This window comes from Helianthus annuus, chromosome 8 (assembly GCF_002127325.2).
Source record: "Helianthus annuus cultivar XRQ/B chromosome 8, HanXRQr2.0-SUNRISE, whole genome shotgun sequence".
NCBI classification, from domain to species: domain Eukaryota; kingdom Viridiplantae; phylum Streptophyta; class Magnoliopsida; order Asterales; family Asteraceae; genus Helianthus; species Helianthus annuus.
Genome location: NC_035440.2, coordinates 148523020 through 148539966, shown reverse-complemented (window position 1 = coordinate 148539966; position 16947 = coordinate 148523020).

Sequence of the window (16947 nt, the reverse complement as noted above, 5' to 3'; positions counted from 1 at the left end):
TCATGTTTGGGTCCTAGGAAGGTTATAGACTAGGTTTAAGGCATGCTAATAACCTAATTCTCTATAACCAGTGCTCTGATACCAATCTGTAACACCCCAATCGCGTAATACAACAACACGCGGCGGAAATATCAGGGAGCCACGTTACAAATTGCTCACAACTACTGGTACTAAATTTGTTTCATTATTATTAACATCGTTTTACAAACAAAGAATACATGTAATTGTCTTTTGATTAAGAAGTCTAAGGCCCTGAATGCAGTCCTATGCGTTGCATGCTTGAATAATTGATAACCTGAAACATATGTGAAAATAGGTCAGCATAAAAATGCCGGCGAATACATAGGTTTTGTTAGCCAAATAAATGGCAAAACATTTGATATTGCAATACCTTGACAACTACGGGAGCTGTCAGTTGAAAATAAATCTTGAAGCCAAGGAATGGCAAAAATTTAGTATTGCAATACATAATCTGATTGTGAAAACTCGTGACAAAATAGTTTAGTATATGGCAATATGATTATTACTAAATAATTTTTATGCCATTTGAAATTGTATATTGTAAAACTCGTTAATGTATTATTATAAAACCAATTAAGGATTAATAATAACAGTTTTGAAATTAATCAAAACCTGTATGAGTATTATATAAATCAAATCAATGATTCATGATAATACTTTAGATATCCTTCTAAGAATCTAACATATAAAGATATAGAAGATTCTACGAGGATTTCGATAATTGAACATTGAAACAATCATACACAAAATCCTAAAGTGATTCGGATAACGCTACAAGAATAATAAAATAAGAACACTTATATATAGGAAGTACAAGCGACGTATCCACCATGTTCTTATCTTATTTTACCCGTTTCGTTATCTAAATCACAACTACCACATAAATACATAAAATGTAAATCTGTCAATCAACCTGTAAACACGCATTAAAGCACACAATGAATCCAATCAAGGACCCAATATTGGTACTTTAAACCTCCTACAAGAATCAACCTATGAAGATAGATAGATGCTATAAGGATTCTGGGTTCTGTCACATTGTCTACTTGCATGCGCATTAAAGTACATAATGAATCCAATCAAGGACCCAATATTGTTACTTTAAACCTCCTACAAGAATCAATCTATGAAGATAGATAGATGCTATAAGGATTCTGGGTTCTGTTACATTGAATTATTGAATCAAAACAATCCTAAATCCTAATGGTGATTCGGGATAACGCCACAAAGGGTAATACAATAAGCACACTTATATATAGGAAGTACCAGCGGCGTATCCACCATGTGCTTATTGTATTATCTAGTTTCGTTATCTAAATAACCAACAATCTACACAAAAACCATAACTGTAGTCCTGTAAAGTATTTCTTAAAAATCTCACTATGAAGATAGGAAGATCTAAGACTATACTTCAAACATCCTATAAAAATCAATCTATGAAGATAGATAGATCTTTTAAGGATCTAGATAATCACTGTGTTTGCATAATCGGAATAAGACACATCAAAGCACTTAGTAAACACATATATGCCATACATTTAGAAAAATAATTCGATTACACATATGAATCACCCCAAAATATTTGAAAACAGTAAAAGAAGGGAACTATGTACTCGCCTGGGATTGCGTATAGTTCTTGCTCAAAAAGATACAACAAAGCTCAAAGGATCAAAAGTTCAAGTGTTGAAGCGGTTCCTAGTGTAACGGATACTATGTTAGTGAATCGACACCTAAATCGAAAGATCGGGTAGAATGAGGTCTCGTAAACCAAATGAGTATTGGAACTCATGTGTTATGGTTTAACAAAGCCTACATTCTAAATAGGAACCTATCCTAAGTGCTTACGACCCATTACGACCCGTTAAGGTAGCTTATGCCACTTTAACGCGTCGTTCGCGCGAATGCGCGTTCGAGACGCCTAACTAGTCCTATGACAAGTACTATATGCCTTAACATATCTAATTATGTTATATAATCAGTTTAGATGTCAAAACATGTGTTACATATGCTTAAAATGAAATTATGCGCAAAAGGGTATTTGGTCATTTTCCTAAGGCTTATAAACTACTTATCATACAACTAACTAAACGAAGTGACCATAAGGTATAACCTCGGAAGGTTATTCCGTATACAACTATGGTCACAAAATATGTTTGGTCGGATCCTAATGATCGACCAAACGGGTCGAGTTCGAAAGTCTAAGCGGTTGTTTAGACCGATTCTCTTACGACCCTATATAAGCACTAACCTAAGAGTAACGAGTTAAACATGTTAAAACATGTTTAACTAAATTAGAAAACAGGTTTTGATATCAAAACAAAGTGTTTTGATACCTGAAGATAGTTTCATTGCAAAATACACATAAGCGCGTATTTTGACCGAAACTATGACTCGTCACTACGCCTAACCAACGTGGTAATCAGTAGGTATAGTCACAAGGGACTATAACCATCGTGATTACGCTCACGTTGCAAAGTTCAAACGAACTTTGTGTTGACCAAAGACTGGTCAAAGCAGAAAGTCAAACACTGTTTGACTTTTGTGCTTGAAATGCATGTAAAGTACGAAAGAAACTTACAAAAGGTCTCAGCCTTGAAGATTTGAACTCAAATTGCTTAGGTATGAAGCTTGAGAGCTTCAACTTATAGCAGAAATGAGAACAAATGTGAGTTGGAATGAAATGAAATGGTGGGTATTTATAGAATTCCATGAACCGTTAGGATGGTTTCTCGTAATTCGTGCTTTAATCTAGACCTTACATGTGTTGCCCATTATTTTATATACCATGGGACATCAAAAACAATCAAATGGTTTTGCAAAACAAGGATCAAAACCATCAAAATAACTGATTTGTACTAGATTCAAAGTTTCTGTCTGATATGCTGTCGCGGGTTGCGTAGACCCAGGCATGGTCTTACACGCCCCTCCTAGCATACTTTGGCAGATTGTCAGTTTTAGTCCCTTCAAGCCCAAAACTTGGTTTTTGATGCATTTTTGACACGTTTAAGCCCCGTTAACCCCATTTCAAAGCTCTAAAATGAAGTTAAAGTATAGGGAACATGAAATATGCTCAAAAACATCTCGGATGTCGGTTCGTTTGGTCGTACGGTTGCGTTATTCGGTTAATTACGACGGAAGTCGTAACGAACGCGAAATCGATCCAAATTACGCGACGAGTGGTATTTTTGCATTCCAATCACTAAAATAAAATATTTTAATGATTACAATAATTTTTGGATGTCCAGATATGTTTAGAACGTAAGATATGCGTGAAAATGCAAACTTATGCACTTTTTGACGCTTTTTGTCCCTATTGATCAAATAAGCCTATTTTCGCATAACGAACCCCTCAAAGCTTATTTCTACATGTCCAAAGAGAAATTTTGAATATTATGCCGTTTGTCGAGGGTACGTTGCCTGTCAGATACTTGGGGGTCCCTCTTATTTCTTCTAGGCTGTTATACAAAGATTGTAGCATTCTTGTGGAACGGCTTCAATGTCGGATTGATAATTGGAAGAATAAAATGTTGTCTTTTGCTGGTAGACTTCAACTTATCATCTTGGTTCTCTCTGCGCTTCATGTCTACTGGTCTTCGGTTTTTATCTTACCAGCTAGGGTCGTCAAGGAGTTGGAAGCTAATATGCGGAATTTTCTTTGGGCTCAATCTTCTTCTAAGCGTGGTAGAGCGAAGGTTTCTTGGAGTTCTGTTTGTGTGCCGAAAACTGAAGGGGGTTTGGGCATTCGTCGGATAGCTGATTTTAATAAAGCTCTTATGGTTTCGCATATTTGGAGTATTCTAAGTAATCGTCATTCGTTATGGGTTGCTTGGATCCACTCTTATCGGTTAAAAGGGCGGAATTTTTGGGATCATAAGGTTCCGGCTAGTTGTTGCTGGAGCTGGAGGAAGATGGTCCAACTTCGGCCCTTGATTCGTCAACATGTTTGGTCTATGCTTGGAGATGGCAGAAGTACTTCAGCTTGGTTTGATACTTGGAGTAATATTGGTCCATTATGCACTTTCTTGTCTCCGAGAGTTATTACTCGAGAAGGGTTCTCCCTCAATGCTACAGTTGCGGATTTATCTCCTAATGGTTCTTGGCGTTGGCCGGTTGCTTGGAGGGATATGTTTCCAGTTCTTATTCAGCTTGATAACATGCAACGGAATTTAAATGCTCAAGATCGTCTTCTTTGGAAAGATGGGGATAGTATGGCCAACCACTCTTCTTCTGGAGTTTGGAATTCTGTTCGTACTAGGGAGCAGGAGGTGCATTGGGCTACAATCATTTGGTTTTCTCAATGTATCCCTCGTCATGCTTTTCTGATGTGGCTTATTGTGCGACGTAAGTTACTTACTCAAGACAAAATCTTGCTTTGGAATCATACACGGTACAACAACATGAACATGATATTTTGCCTATTGTGTCATGAGAATATTGACTCGCATGCCCATTTATTTTTTTGAGTGCAAACTTTCCACACAAGTTTGGGATATGGTTCATTCTAAAGCTGGTATGGAGAATGTGGATTCAAAGTGGAGTAATATTTTCGAATGGCTAGGTCTTCATTCACGTTCAAAATCAGCAATAAATATGGTTTCTAGGTTGTTGGTTGCAGCGCTGGCGTACACCATCTGGCAGGAAAGGAATAACCGGTTGTTCAGGAACCACACAAGGCCTCCGGACGTTTTATGTCAGGTTGTTATAGAAAGTGTCAGATATAAATTGATGGGGCTCGGATTCAAGAACACTGCTAGAGTTCGGGACTTACTGGAGAAGTGGGATATTCATGGATCTGATTTAGTGATGGATAATGGATGAGTCCGTATAGCTCAGGCGTCTTTTTGTTCTAGATAGTTTGTCTAGTGGTTGTTTTTGGTTTTACTATTAGTTGTTCATTATGGTTTTACTTTCATGGGGGTATGTCCCATGTTTGAACTAGTAAGGATGTTACCTTACTACTTGTTTTTCTCTTTTGTGAATATATAGAATCACCGGGGTAACCCTTTACCCAAAAAAAAGCTTATTTCTAAGCTATGTAAAGGATATTTAGGGTACGTTTAGCTTATGATCAAGTTCCGGAATGTTCATTACTATACGAATAAGCAGAATTTCGCAGTTTGACGCAAAAAGTCCATGAGAGTGAATAAATTTGTTTTTGACACACCAAAGCCTTCAAAACCTATTTCTAAGTTATATAAAAGTTATTTAAGGTACGTTAAGCCTATGTCACTGTTCCAGAGTGTTTGCCACATTAAACTGATTACGTTACGCACCAGTTCGCGTATAACTTTTTCAGAAAGCGATTTAAAGCTTGAAAATGAACTAGAATCAAAACGTGAAATTGACAAACGCAAATAAACAAATTTTGAGACCAAAACACATTGTTTCCTTGATAAAAGATATTTTCCTACATCGTGTGGTGTTTACGAAGCACAAGTGTTACACTAATAACATATTCTCTCAAGTTGATGCATGTGCATCAGCTAAAGAAATATGGGATCAGTTGGAAAATCTTTATGAAAGAGGGGAAATGATGAAAAGAAACAAAAGAACAAAATATGTTTCCTCCTATGAGAGATTCAAAAGTTTACCAAATGAAAAACTATATGAAACATATCACAGATTTGCAAAACTTTTGAATGAGCTAAAGAAATTTGGGATTATAAAATCAAATGATGAAAGAAATATAAAATTTCTGGATGCCTTGCCTAGAGAATGGAGAAGTCTAACCATGACTTTATCCTCTACCTTAAAACTAGGTAATATGAGTCTTCATGACTTATATAACATTCTGGTCCCCAGAGAAGATGAGATATTTGAAGAATCAAATCAGAGAGGGGGATCTTTAGCTTTAATCTCAAACTCACAAAGAACACCTACCAATGATCCACAGACCTCAAATAGTCAAAATGTTGAAAATTCTGATACATCATCAGATTTTTCAGCTTTTGCTGAAGCAATTGCACTACTCACTAAAACTTTTGAGCATAGGTTGGGGGGGGGGAGGCCAAAGATACTAGAAAAGTGATAGAGGGAGGATGGAAGGAAGATCTAGGGATGAAGGAAGATCAAAGGATAAGGGAAAAGCAGAAGTTGTGTGTTACAAATGTAAACAAAAGAGTCACTATGCATCAGAGTGCAAAACCAAGAAACTGAAGGATGTTGCATACTATGAGAAGAAGCTGGAAGAAGCAAAGAAACAACAACAAATCAGTTTGATAGCAGGGACAGATACATGGTTGTCAGATGACTCTTTTGATGATGAAGAAGAAGAGATGGCTAATTTCTGCCTCATGGCACTTTCTGATGAACTACCTGAAACGTCAGAACATAAGGTAAATCTAGATAATCTTGACCTTGAACACAAATTAAACAAACTCTTGTCAGATTTTCTAAATCTGCAAGATAAACAGAAATCAGATAGTAAAAAGTCTGATGAGTTGCAAAGAACCATGAATAAAGTTATACTTGAAAACCGGTTACTGATAGAAGAAAGCTTAGATCACAGAGTAAAAATTGAATTTTATGAAAAGGAAAAAAAAAGACTTATACAAGAAAATTCATGATAAAGAAATTAATGTAAAGGGTTTTCAACAAGAAAAGGAATTCATTAACTTTATTGAAAAAACACCAAAGAACAGAGGTGAGGGTTTAGGGTATGTAAAAACAAGTGAAATTAAACCCACCACCTTTGTGAAAGCAACACATCAGATTTCTGATAAATTTACATCAGAATCTGATTCTGAATCATGCAGATCAATAAGTTCTGAGAACTCTTTTGAAATCTCAAAACTCAACTTAAAAGCAATGTTGGGATTGAACCCTATCAGAGGAATAGATAATTAAAGCCAAAACTGGATCAGAACAGTGGATCCAGAATAAGCAGATGTTATGTAATCAAGTCTCTCCCCTTGAAAGTGGTTTCAACATCTGATGACCTCCAATCCACTGATCAGTACAACTGCTAACCTACAACTGCTGATCAAGTCCAAGACTGCTAAAGATTAAACATTGCTAGTTCAATCTACTGATGCTATCTAAGTACTGCTGATGATTAACGAATTACCCACTCAAGGACTGATCAACTTTGAGGAAAGCACTGATGGTCAACATCAGTGCTTAGCATGCAACAATGGAAGGAAAAAGCATTAGTTTAGTTTATCACTTGTATTATATAAGATCAGTGGTTAGGATAACAGTGTCTGTATAATAACAGTGGTTAAAGGTTGTTAGGTTGTTAGATGTCACCTTCATGGTGACGTCAGCTTAGATGCTTCAGTGGTTTGGTTTGCCTATAAATGGAGTAGTACTCTGTACTGTTACATCCGATTGACTGAGTGAGTTTATCTCCTCCAATCCTTTCATCTTGTGCAATCAACTAGTAAGCATCATGCTGAGGGGGAGCTTTAATATGTAAGCATATCTGTAATCATTTCTGTATTGTAAATCTTTCGACTAATGAGAAACAGGTGTTTACTGAAAACTATTTTCCTTTGATTGTGTTTACAAAGTTTGTTTTCAATTCGACTGCATTAGATCTCTGTTTTACATTCGTTCATTGTTCAAGTATTACAAACAAACACAATCATGAGGGCCTCCGATCCTAACAATTGGTATCAGAGCTTGGACAGTCAAATTCGATGTAACAATCAATTTGACATAACAGTTCAGCTCAAAATTCATTGATGCTCATTGATGCTAAGGTTGATCGTATTCAGTTGAAAAACAGAATAACGAGTAATCAAGTTCAAAGTTGTTATTCAAAAAAAGAAAAAAAAACTCTGTAAAACAACCAGGATGTCATTAGACACACAAAATTCTCAAAACAAGCGATTTCATGCATAAATCACCAATAGTTTGAGATCTGAAAAACTCGTTTGGTGACTTTGGTTGATTATACCTCTTACAAAATTGATTTCAAATGTTATTTTGAAGTTTGTGTTGTCTCCATCATGAACTGCTAAGGTGTTTTGCCTCTCGTTAACACAAATCTATGTTTAGTAAAAACATTAGTGTTTTTGTTAACATAAAAAGAGGGAAATTAAAACTTTAGTTATTAGATCTTATGTATTGAAGACAGGTTGAGAATCCTCAAAAAGGAACCAAATCAATTTTGTTAAAAATACATTAAGAAAATCAGGTGTTAAGACAGTCTAAGTCATATGTAATGTGAGATTTGACATAAGCATGTGCAAAATGCCCAAGTCTCTCCAAACATTGCTGTAAAATGATTCTGGTCTAAGTATTCTTCCTATAAAAAACCTCCTAGTGAGTATTTCAGTACTTACAGATGGGTAGGGTAAAATTGGAAAGAAGAAAAATCACAAAAACTCATAAGTGTGTTTATCTCAAAACTTTTGAAATAAAAAAGAAAAGAGTATAAATATAAAACACTTTAGAGTCCACAAATTGGGTTAATAATGGTTATCAAGCAACTGTGTGCATTCATTAATACAGGGAAGTTCAGGTAACAAAAGTATCCCCAGCAATTAAAACAAACAAGAGGACTAATCCAAATTTTTCAAAATCATCACATGGTGATAAGGCTTTTAAAAGGCTTTCAAAACTATTGTGAACATGTCTCCTCATTTTTGCAATCAACTGATAAGGAAATGGTCACAAATGGTGGTTATTACAAGGTATTTCAAATCATTGACCATTTTCCTAAAAACTTGAGAGTGACGTGATTATGAGTTTAATTGGAAAATATACCAGATCCTTTTTGATGCTGCTTTTAGAAAATCCTTGATTATTTTTCCTTGAAAATGTTCTTCTTCAATAAAACAGGATATATTATTCTCTATTTTTTTTGAGAATAATGTATTTTACCTTTACCTGTTTTTTAATGGTAAAAGTTTCTTAAGCCTGTCAGGATGTAGAACCCTTATATTTTTTTTGGGTAATACTTTCCTAGAAAATAGATCAAAAGGAGATGGTGAAATAATTTAGATCATATCAAACTTAAGTTTCTGTCACAGATTAAAAGGTTGATTGTTGACAAATCTTAAAAAAAGGGCTTGACTACTCACGTTTTACTCAAAAGGTTTTCATCATCTGGGATACTAAACCACTGTCAGGAATCTATAAAAGTTTCAAAAACTTGAAATAGATATGTGGCAAAATCTTGAATGCAGATTCCTGTAAAAACTGCTGACATATCAAACTTGACAAGTTGTTTACCAAAAAAAAAAAAAAAAAAGGAGGAGGGGGTATTTTGTTGAAGATGAAAATTTTGCAGATATTTCATAATCGCCATCAATAGATGTTGGACACGATATTGTGGGTTCACAGGACAAAATCATTCTTTTCATCATAGCAGCAGATGTTCAAAACATTTATCAAAAGTTTATCCACTGTTGTACTAACAGTTGCTGACACAATAGCCTTCAAGTCACCAACAGTTGTTAGATCATTATTGTGTGATATCATTTTCATCCATTCCTCTACATTCATTTTCAAACAACTGTTGGATCATTAAAGTCACCAACAATTATTAGCTCAGATGATTCACATCTGCAGCCTCATTTTTGAAATAAGTCTTTTTGGTTCAAACATCTGTTTTGGTAAATACTGACCACTGCTGAAAGTCAACCCCTGTTCTCTCATTTTCTTGGTAATCACTATTGTTTAAAATCAGTGTTTTATCCACTGATAGTTAAAATCACCCACTGTCTTCACTTTGATAGTTGCAACCACTGATATTTGCTTCATCAGTGGTTCCCTAAACAACTGTCCTCCATTATTCATCTTTCCATCAGAGGTTGGCACGTGGTCAGTTCTTAGCCATCAGATCTTTATAACTGTTGCCACGTCAGCATTCACTTTTTCCCTAAATAAAACCCTGACCAAAACCCCCCAGGGTTTTACACTGTCGAATTGAATTCCAAAATTCCTTTCTCAAAGCAGTTTCCAACCTTCCGTTTCAAATCATTCTTTGTTCTTCTTTATCAAAATCAAAATCAAAATCATCCTCATCTTCCAAAAAGGTCACTCAAAAGGCCGCTGAACCCATTGGAATCCCATACAAATCCCCTCACAATTACTTAGGTTTACTCACAAAACCCACCACCACCCACACTTTCGATTCCATCATCGACGTTGTTGGTGCATACGTCTGTCGACTTTGTCTTGTATCGAGTCTTGTATGTGTATAGATAGATCAAGGCATGCAAAACGAGAAATGTGGGTGTGATGGTATTTTGCACGAAATAGCAACTAGTTATTTCATATGAAATCAAATTTCGCATGAGATTGCTATTTCGCACAAAATAGTAATTTTGTGTGGAATCTGATTTCGCATGAGTTGATTCCATGCGAAATCACCCGCCTATAAATACCCAAGGTGTCTTGTCATTTGTAACTTTCCGGCTTGAGTACCGAACTGCTGCCGAAGTGTCGACTCGCTATAAAACATTGTCAAATCAATCAAAAGACAGTTTAAAGTGAATATCTAGCTGAATTGACTTGATACGACTGTTTCCACATTTCGTATCAGGCAAAAACTCTTCTGATCGACTCATTCGGGTCAGAAAACGATCCTACAAGTGGTGTCAGAGCTCAGGAGGAAGAATTCATACCAATTCAGCTGCAAATTCTGATTTCTACACCTTCTTTTTCACAATTAACAAATTTTCACGGTCAAAATGTCTTGAATTTCACACATTATATGCGCAATAGTGTTTTAACAAACCCTTGAAAGTTTCAGACTTAAAATCGGACAAAAACCTGATCAATTTTGACAAAAACAGCTCGAGATGACGACATCAGCAGTATTTCGCACGAAATAAGAGTTTAATTTCGCACGAAATCACTTTATATTACTTTATTTCGCACGAAATCAGAAGGGTATTTCGTACGAAATCAGTGTTTTCGCACCTAAGGGTATTTCGCTTGAGTATTTCGTACGAAATCAACTATTTCGTTTGAAAGATTGTGATTTTGCACGAAATCAGCTTATTTCGCACCATATTGGTATTTCGTTTGGTTATTCCGCATGAAATTAGTTATTTCTTATGAAAGGTGTTATTCCGTGTGAAACTAATTTCGTTTGAAGTTGTATTGTAGGTGATTTCGTTTGAGAAGGATATTTCGCTTGAACTGTGTATTTCGTTTGTTTTTGCTATTTCGTTTGAACATTCTGATCTTGTGAAATTTTGAAACCGAAACATGGAAGAAGAATTTTACAACGCTTTTGCTACTCCGATTACCATTGCACAACACACAATGTTAGAAAATGAAACGGGCACCATGTAGAAACCGCCAAAGCTCATGAATATTGAGGAGTATAAAGGGTGGGAGGAACGTTTTGAGAATTGGGTTCAAGCAAATTACTTGGATGCTTGGGAATGTGTTGAAACAAAATATGTTAGACCAATGACTCATGATGAGGAGGTGATTGCAATTAAAGATCTTAGTGCTGAAGAGAAAAAGAAATACAAAGATGAGAAAATAATGATGAGTTTGTTACATCAAGCAGTTAAGGAAGATATATTGGTTTTATTGCAACACAATGGAACTGCATATTCAATTTGGAAAGCTTTAAAATCAAAGTTTGTTGGAAGTAAAGAAATGATCAAGAACAAAAAGTCACTTTTGAAAAAGGAATTCGATCTATTTCTTGGTTTGAGAACTGAGAGTACCAAGCAGATCATTGAAAGATACTATAATCTGCTAGTTAACATGAAGAGGGTGAGCATCACAAAGGATAATGAAGAATTGATTGAGAAGCTGGCTGATGCATTGCCACATGAAACTTGGGGCACATACCTCATGATGTTGAGAAACAAGAAAGATTTTAGCAATTTAACACTGAGCAAGTTCATTGAAAAGCTTGAAGCTCAAGAGATGGAACAAAGAAAGATTTCTAGGATGAAAGATTTTGATGGTGAACAAGATATCGGTCTTTACTATAAAGGAGGTATCAGTGATAAGACCAACATATCACCAAAGGTTGAGACTGCATTCAATGCTAAGAGGGTCATCTAAAGGATCAAACAACAAAACAAGTTTTTCTTCATATCCATCATTTGATCCAAACTTGTCAGCAACCAAGAATGGCAAGAAGTTACAATGCAACATTGTATTGAATCTTGAGAATGATCAGGATTACTCAGAAGAAGTTGCTAAAAGTCACATGTCTTTGTTGGGAACTGTGTTAGAGTCATATGGGAGTTTAGTGGCAGGAAGGATCGGGAATCCGATGTTGACAAAAGAGGATTACGATCAGATTGATGCTGAAGAGATGGAATTAATGGATATAAAGTGGTGTTTGGCGAGTGTGTTAAGAAGAGCTGAGAAATTCAAACAGATCACAGGAAGAGATGACTTCCGTGATGCAAATGTTTCTACTTTAGGTTTTGATAAATCTAAAGTTACTTGTTTTCATTGCAGGGAAAAAGGACACTTCAAGAGAGAGTGCACAAACCGAGAAGCAAGTGGAGCTCAAAACCCGTTCAACAACAATGACTATTATCGGAAAGCAATCTATCATCAAGTTGCTCAACAATCTGGTCTGCAACTACCACAGACTGCTCATGCTAGGAAGGAGCTTGAAGAATCATCAAAAAGAGCTTGTATGGTGAATCAAGAAGATAAAAAATCATCAACATGATTCAGTTGGGATAAATATGTTTCAGATGATAGTAAAGCATGTCTGATAAATCAAGATGATGAAAAGTTACAAGAAGGATTTAGCTGGGAAAATTTCAGTTGGGATGACTATGATCCTAACAAAACACAAAATCACAAAGCTTTTGTTGCTCGAGTTGCTGAAGACAATGATAATGATGATGATTATTATGCATGAAGAATGGAAGAGCACTTGAGATTGATGGAAGAAAGTGATAGTGATGATGGAAAAATTCAAAAGAAAAAGAAGAAAGCTAAAAAACCAGTCAGCAGTGATGATGAAGAAGTTCTGGTGGTCAAGAGAAAAGTAAAAGAAGTTCCAGCTTTCATAGTTGAAGCAGAAGCTGATGCACAAAAGATTCCAGTGAAATGTGAAAGTTGTGAAGCTGTGAAAAAGCAAAACAGTATTTTGATTCACAACTTGAACAGATTGAAAGAGTCTTATGATGTTCTAAACAAATCAATGAATCTGTACAATCAAACAAGCAGTGAACAAGCAACAGCCATGAAGACGCTTCAAGGAGCTTTCATGACAAAGCAGAGAGTTGTCAACAATTACATTGAAAAATGTGTTGTATTAGAACAAAAACTAGAAACCCAAAGAATTGAGACAGAAAGGGTAAACAGGTTGTTAAAAAGTTATTCATGTACTTCTTATCTCATTGACAGGATTTATCCAACCGTTGAAGGCATGAAGGCATTTGAAGAAGAAACATCTGAAGAGAAGATTTCTGAAACAAAAGAGAAAATTGAAGTGAAAAATTCTGGTAAGAAACAAAGGGTCAGTTACAATATGTCACACCCCTTTCTTAGGCGAAAGCACGAGGTGTGATCATGAAATGTTCTCATTGCATACGAAAGGTAAACATACTACATGCTCATAAAAATAACTTCAAATACCAAACATTTCATAACTTGAAAACATAAGTTTAGTGTTTACATCACGAGATAGCATAAAACATTGTCTTGAAAAGTTTACAACTTTATTCAAAGATAAACATAAGCGGCATCCAAGAGCATGGGTAGGACCACGCGCACATCCACTTTAGTTACCTGAAATACATGTGAGTTTTGGAAAAAAAACGTCAACATAATGTTGGTGTGAATTCATGCAGTTCTTGTATTGAACGTTTGTATACTTTGTATGAAAAACATGGTATGTATCTTGTGAAAATAAAGTATTTATGTATAAATCAAGTATTTGTGTATGTATCAAGTTGTTAATGGGTTGCAAGGCCATTAACATGTGACACGACATAGGAAGCAACCAAACCATAGGCATTTTTCTAGTTGTCGATTCACGACGGAGACACAAAAACACTACTCGGTATTAGTTATCACCAAGAGTGGGGCTGCCCTGGTACCCATTAGATCTAACCTATTGTTCTGCGGTCTAAGTATGTACACGATTAATGGTGCTTATGGTACCCTATTCGTGACACGATTTCTCGTATCATTTCTCAAAACGCATCATACTTGGTACTAGTTATCACCAAGAGTGCTTCTTGTTTTTGTATCATACCATTTATAAACATCGTACTATTTGTAACATGTATTTCACCCCTGAAGTTATAAAACCAAAAACAGTTAAAGAAAAGGGGGAGCATGAACTCATCACTTTGCGTTCCTTGCGTCGTAAACTTCACCGGGTTTTGCTTATAATGCGTCGTGACCTAAACGTGTTTTATTATCGTTAGTCACTAGACTTGTATCGCACAAGCACAAGTCACTATCTTTTGTATATGTATTCTTGTGTTAAAAATAATTTATATTTTTAACTAAGTGTCGTACTTATATTATTTTCTCAACAATAAATATAAGTATCTTGTATTTTTCACCCGATTTATGTATTTTGTCTAAACCTTCACTTCACGTTCATAACTTGTCCAAGGTATTTATTCTTTCAAGTAATATATTTTCTTGTATTTGTCTAAGTATGTTGTATGTATATTTTGTATCTTCACTCCTTAGGAGTATTTAGTGTATTTTCAAGTCCTAATACACTATCTCATATAATACATACTACATACACATAGCACAAAACTTGGTGATCAATTAAATATATATATTTTCTCCAAAAATATATATATGCTTAATATAAATTTTAATCTTGAAGAAATCATTGTTTCTTAACACCAAAAATTAGGGAAACCTTGGTAAATGTTTTTAGATACATTTTTAGGGAATAAGTTTCTCAAAAACTTATATATTTTTCTAAGTGTCAAAATTTATAGAAATTTTGACAGAGTTTCCCCTAAAAATGGAGGTTTCCCATGTTTTCAAAACATCTGTTTATTTTCTTTTAAATCATCAACAACACCAACAACACAATCAAGTCTTACCATAGGCCTAGATCATGTAAATCACACAACATCATGAACTTGAAGTTCTTGTAAAAATTTGTAGTAACTTACTAATGTTTTTAGTAAGTCTTGTTACCCTTTAAAGTGTGGTTGATCTTTTAAAAATATCATCCTTAAAGAATTTAGATCTTTACAACTTGTGACCATATTTTCTAAAAATGTTTCTTCATGGATTTTTCTTGTTACTTATATACCTCTTTACTTTATTAACCACCAAAAATAAGGTTTATTTGTTTACGAACCAAGATTAAGTAAAACTTGTATTTTTAACTTGGTTTCTTGGATAATCATACTTGAAATATTTAGATCTATATGATTCACAACATACTTTGATCATTATTTTTCAAGAAACATTATATCCATTCAAGTTCATGACTTTAGTGAGGATGATCCATAACCTTTAACATGCTCATCCTCTCATCTTGCTAGATTATGTTTTTAATCATGATCTAGCAAGATTACATGATGATCAACATCATTTCTACAAGCAAACAATAATCAACAAGTCTATCAACACTAAAACAACATGATTTCTTTATATTTAGAGCTTATGTTCATGTTTCTTTCTTGTGATTCTTAGTGTTCTTCATGATTAACATTATGATTTTTCTTTTAACCACTTAAAATGGAAGTAAAATAGCAAGATCAAAGTTCTTACCACTAGCACAAGGCTAGGGATGATCAAGTGAAGATAAGAGATGGATAAAAGCAAATGGTGAAGGTCCTTGGACTTCCGAAAGCTCCTAGCTTCCTTATGCACCTTCTAACACACTTATATATGCTTGGAATGTAGGAGAAGTGAATGAATGAAGGTGATGATGATGGTTATGGTTATGGTTTCGGCCGAAGGTAAGCAAGAGGGAGAGAGGAGTGTGTGTGTTTTGATGGGTGTAAGAAATGAAGTTATGATCATGTGTGTATTCTTATAATCCATTTCAAGGCCTTAACCTTTGTATAATATGTTCACAATATAGAAACAAGATCCAATATAATAATGAAATAAAATCAAGGGTGTGGGACCCTTGTCTAACCGGTTATGGGGGGGGGGGGCAATCTAGTTTGGTTTCAAGTCTTGGTTAATTATTCTAGTTAGGATTTAAGTGTTAGTTTAGAGTTTAAGTGTGTTTATGTGTTTGGGGATGTAATATGATGTTCATGAGTGATAACTAGCTTGGTAATGTTAAAATAATGCCTCTAATAATATTTTGATGTTCCGGGTAATGTCCGGTTGTTCGGTTAGATACCGGTTCGTTAAAGTGCTAAGTTGCACCTTTTAGTGTCTTTTAAGTACCCTTTTGTAACACTTTCAATTCCCGACACTTAGGGAAGTATTCTGGGTGATAAATCATAATTTATGCATAATATTTTAGTGTCATAATGCTGATTATAGCTGAATTTGGTGAAATTCTGCACTTAAAGTGCGTTTCGGGTGCTTTTTAGTGCGTATTTTAGTCTCCGGAAAGTCTATATGTTAACCCTTGTATGTACTCTTGGTTTTTAGTGTATTCTTGTCGTTGGACCTACACCTAGGCCCCAATTCTAGTGTCTGACTGCTTTCTGTAGAGTTGTTGGCATATTGTGTTTCACCGGTGAGTTTACTAGTATTTCTGACGCAACGCTCTTGTTACTGCATAAAGCAATTCTTGTAGTATAAAACGTGCATGAATTCACTTGTATAGTATGTAATCAGACAATGTTGACATTTAAGCACATAATTGCAGTTATTAAATAATAATTAAAGTGTACGGAAATTGCCGGTTTGGTGCCAGTTGTCACACAACAAGTGTCCACCCCCGCTTGAAAATGGATATTCGCCACGAAATCCAAATTCAGAAAGAGTCGAAAAGGCAACCAACTTAAAGTGGGAGTCTGAGTCTTCAGTTAACATGCCAGAAGACATTGATGTCACGTTTACATCATCTGACACTGATCATGA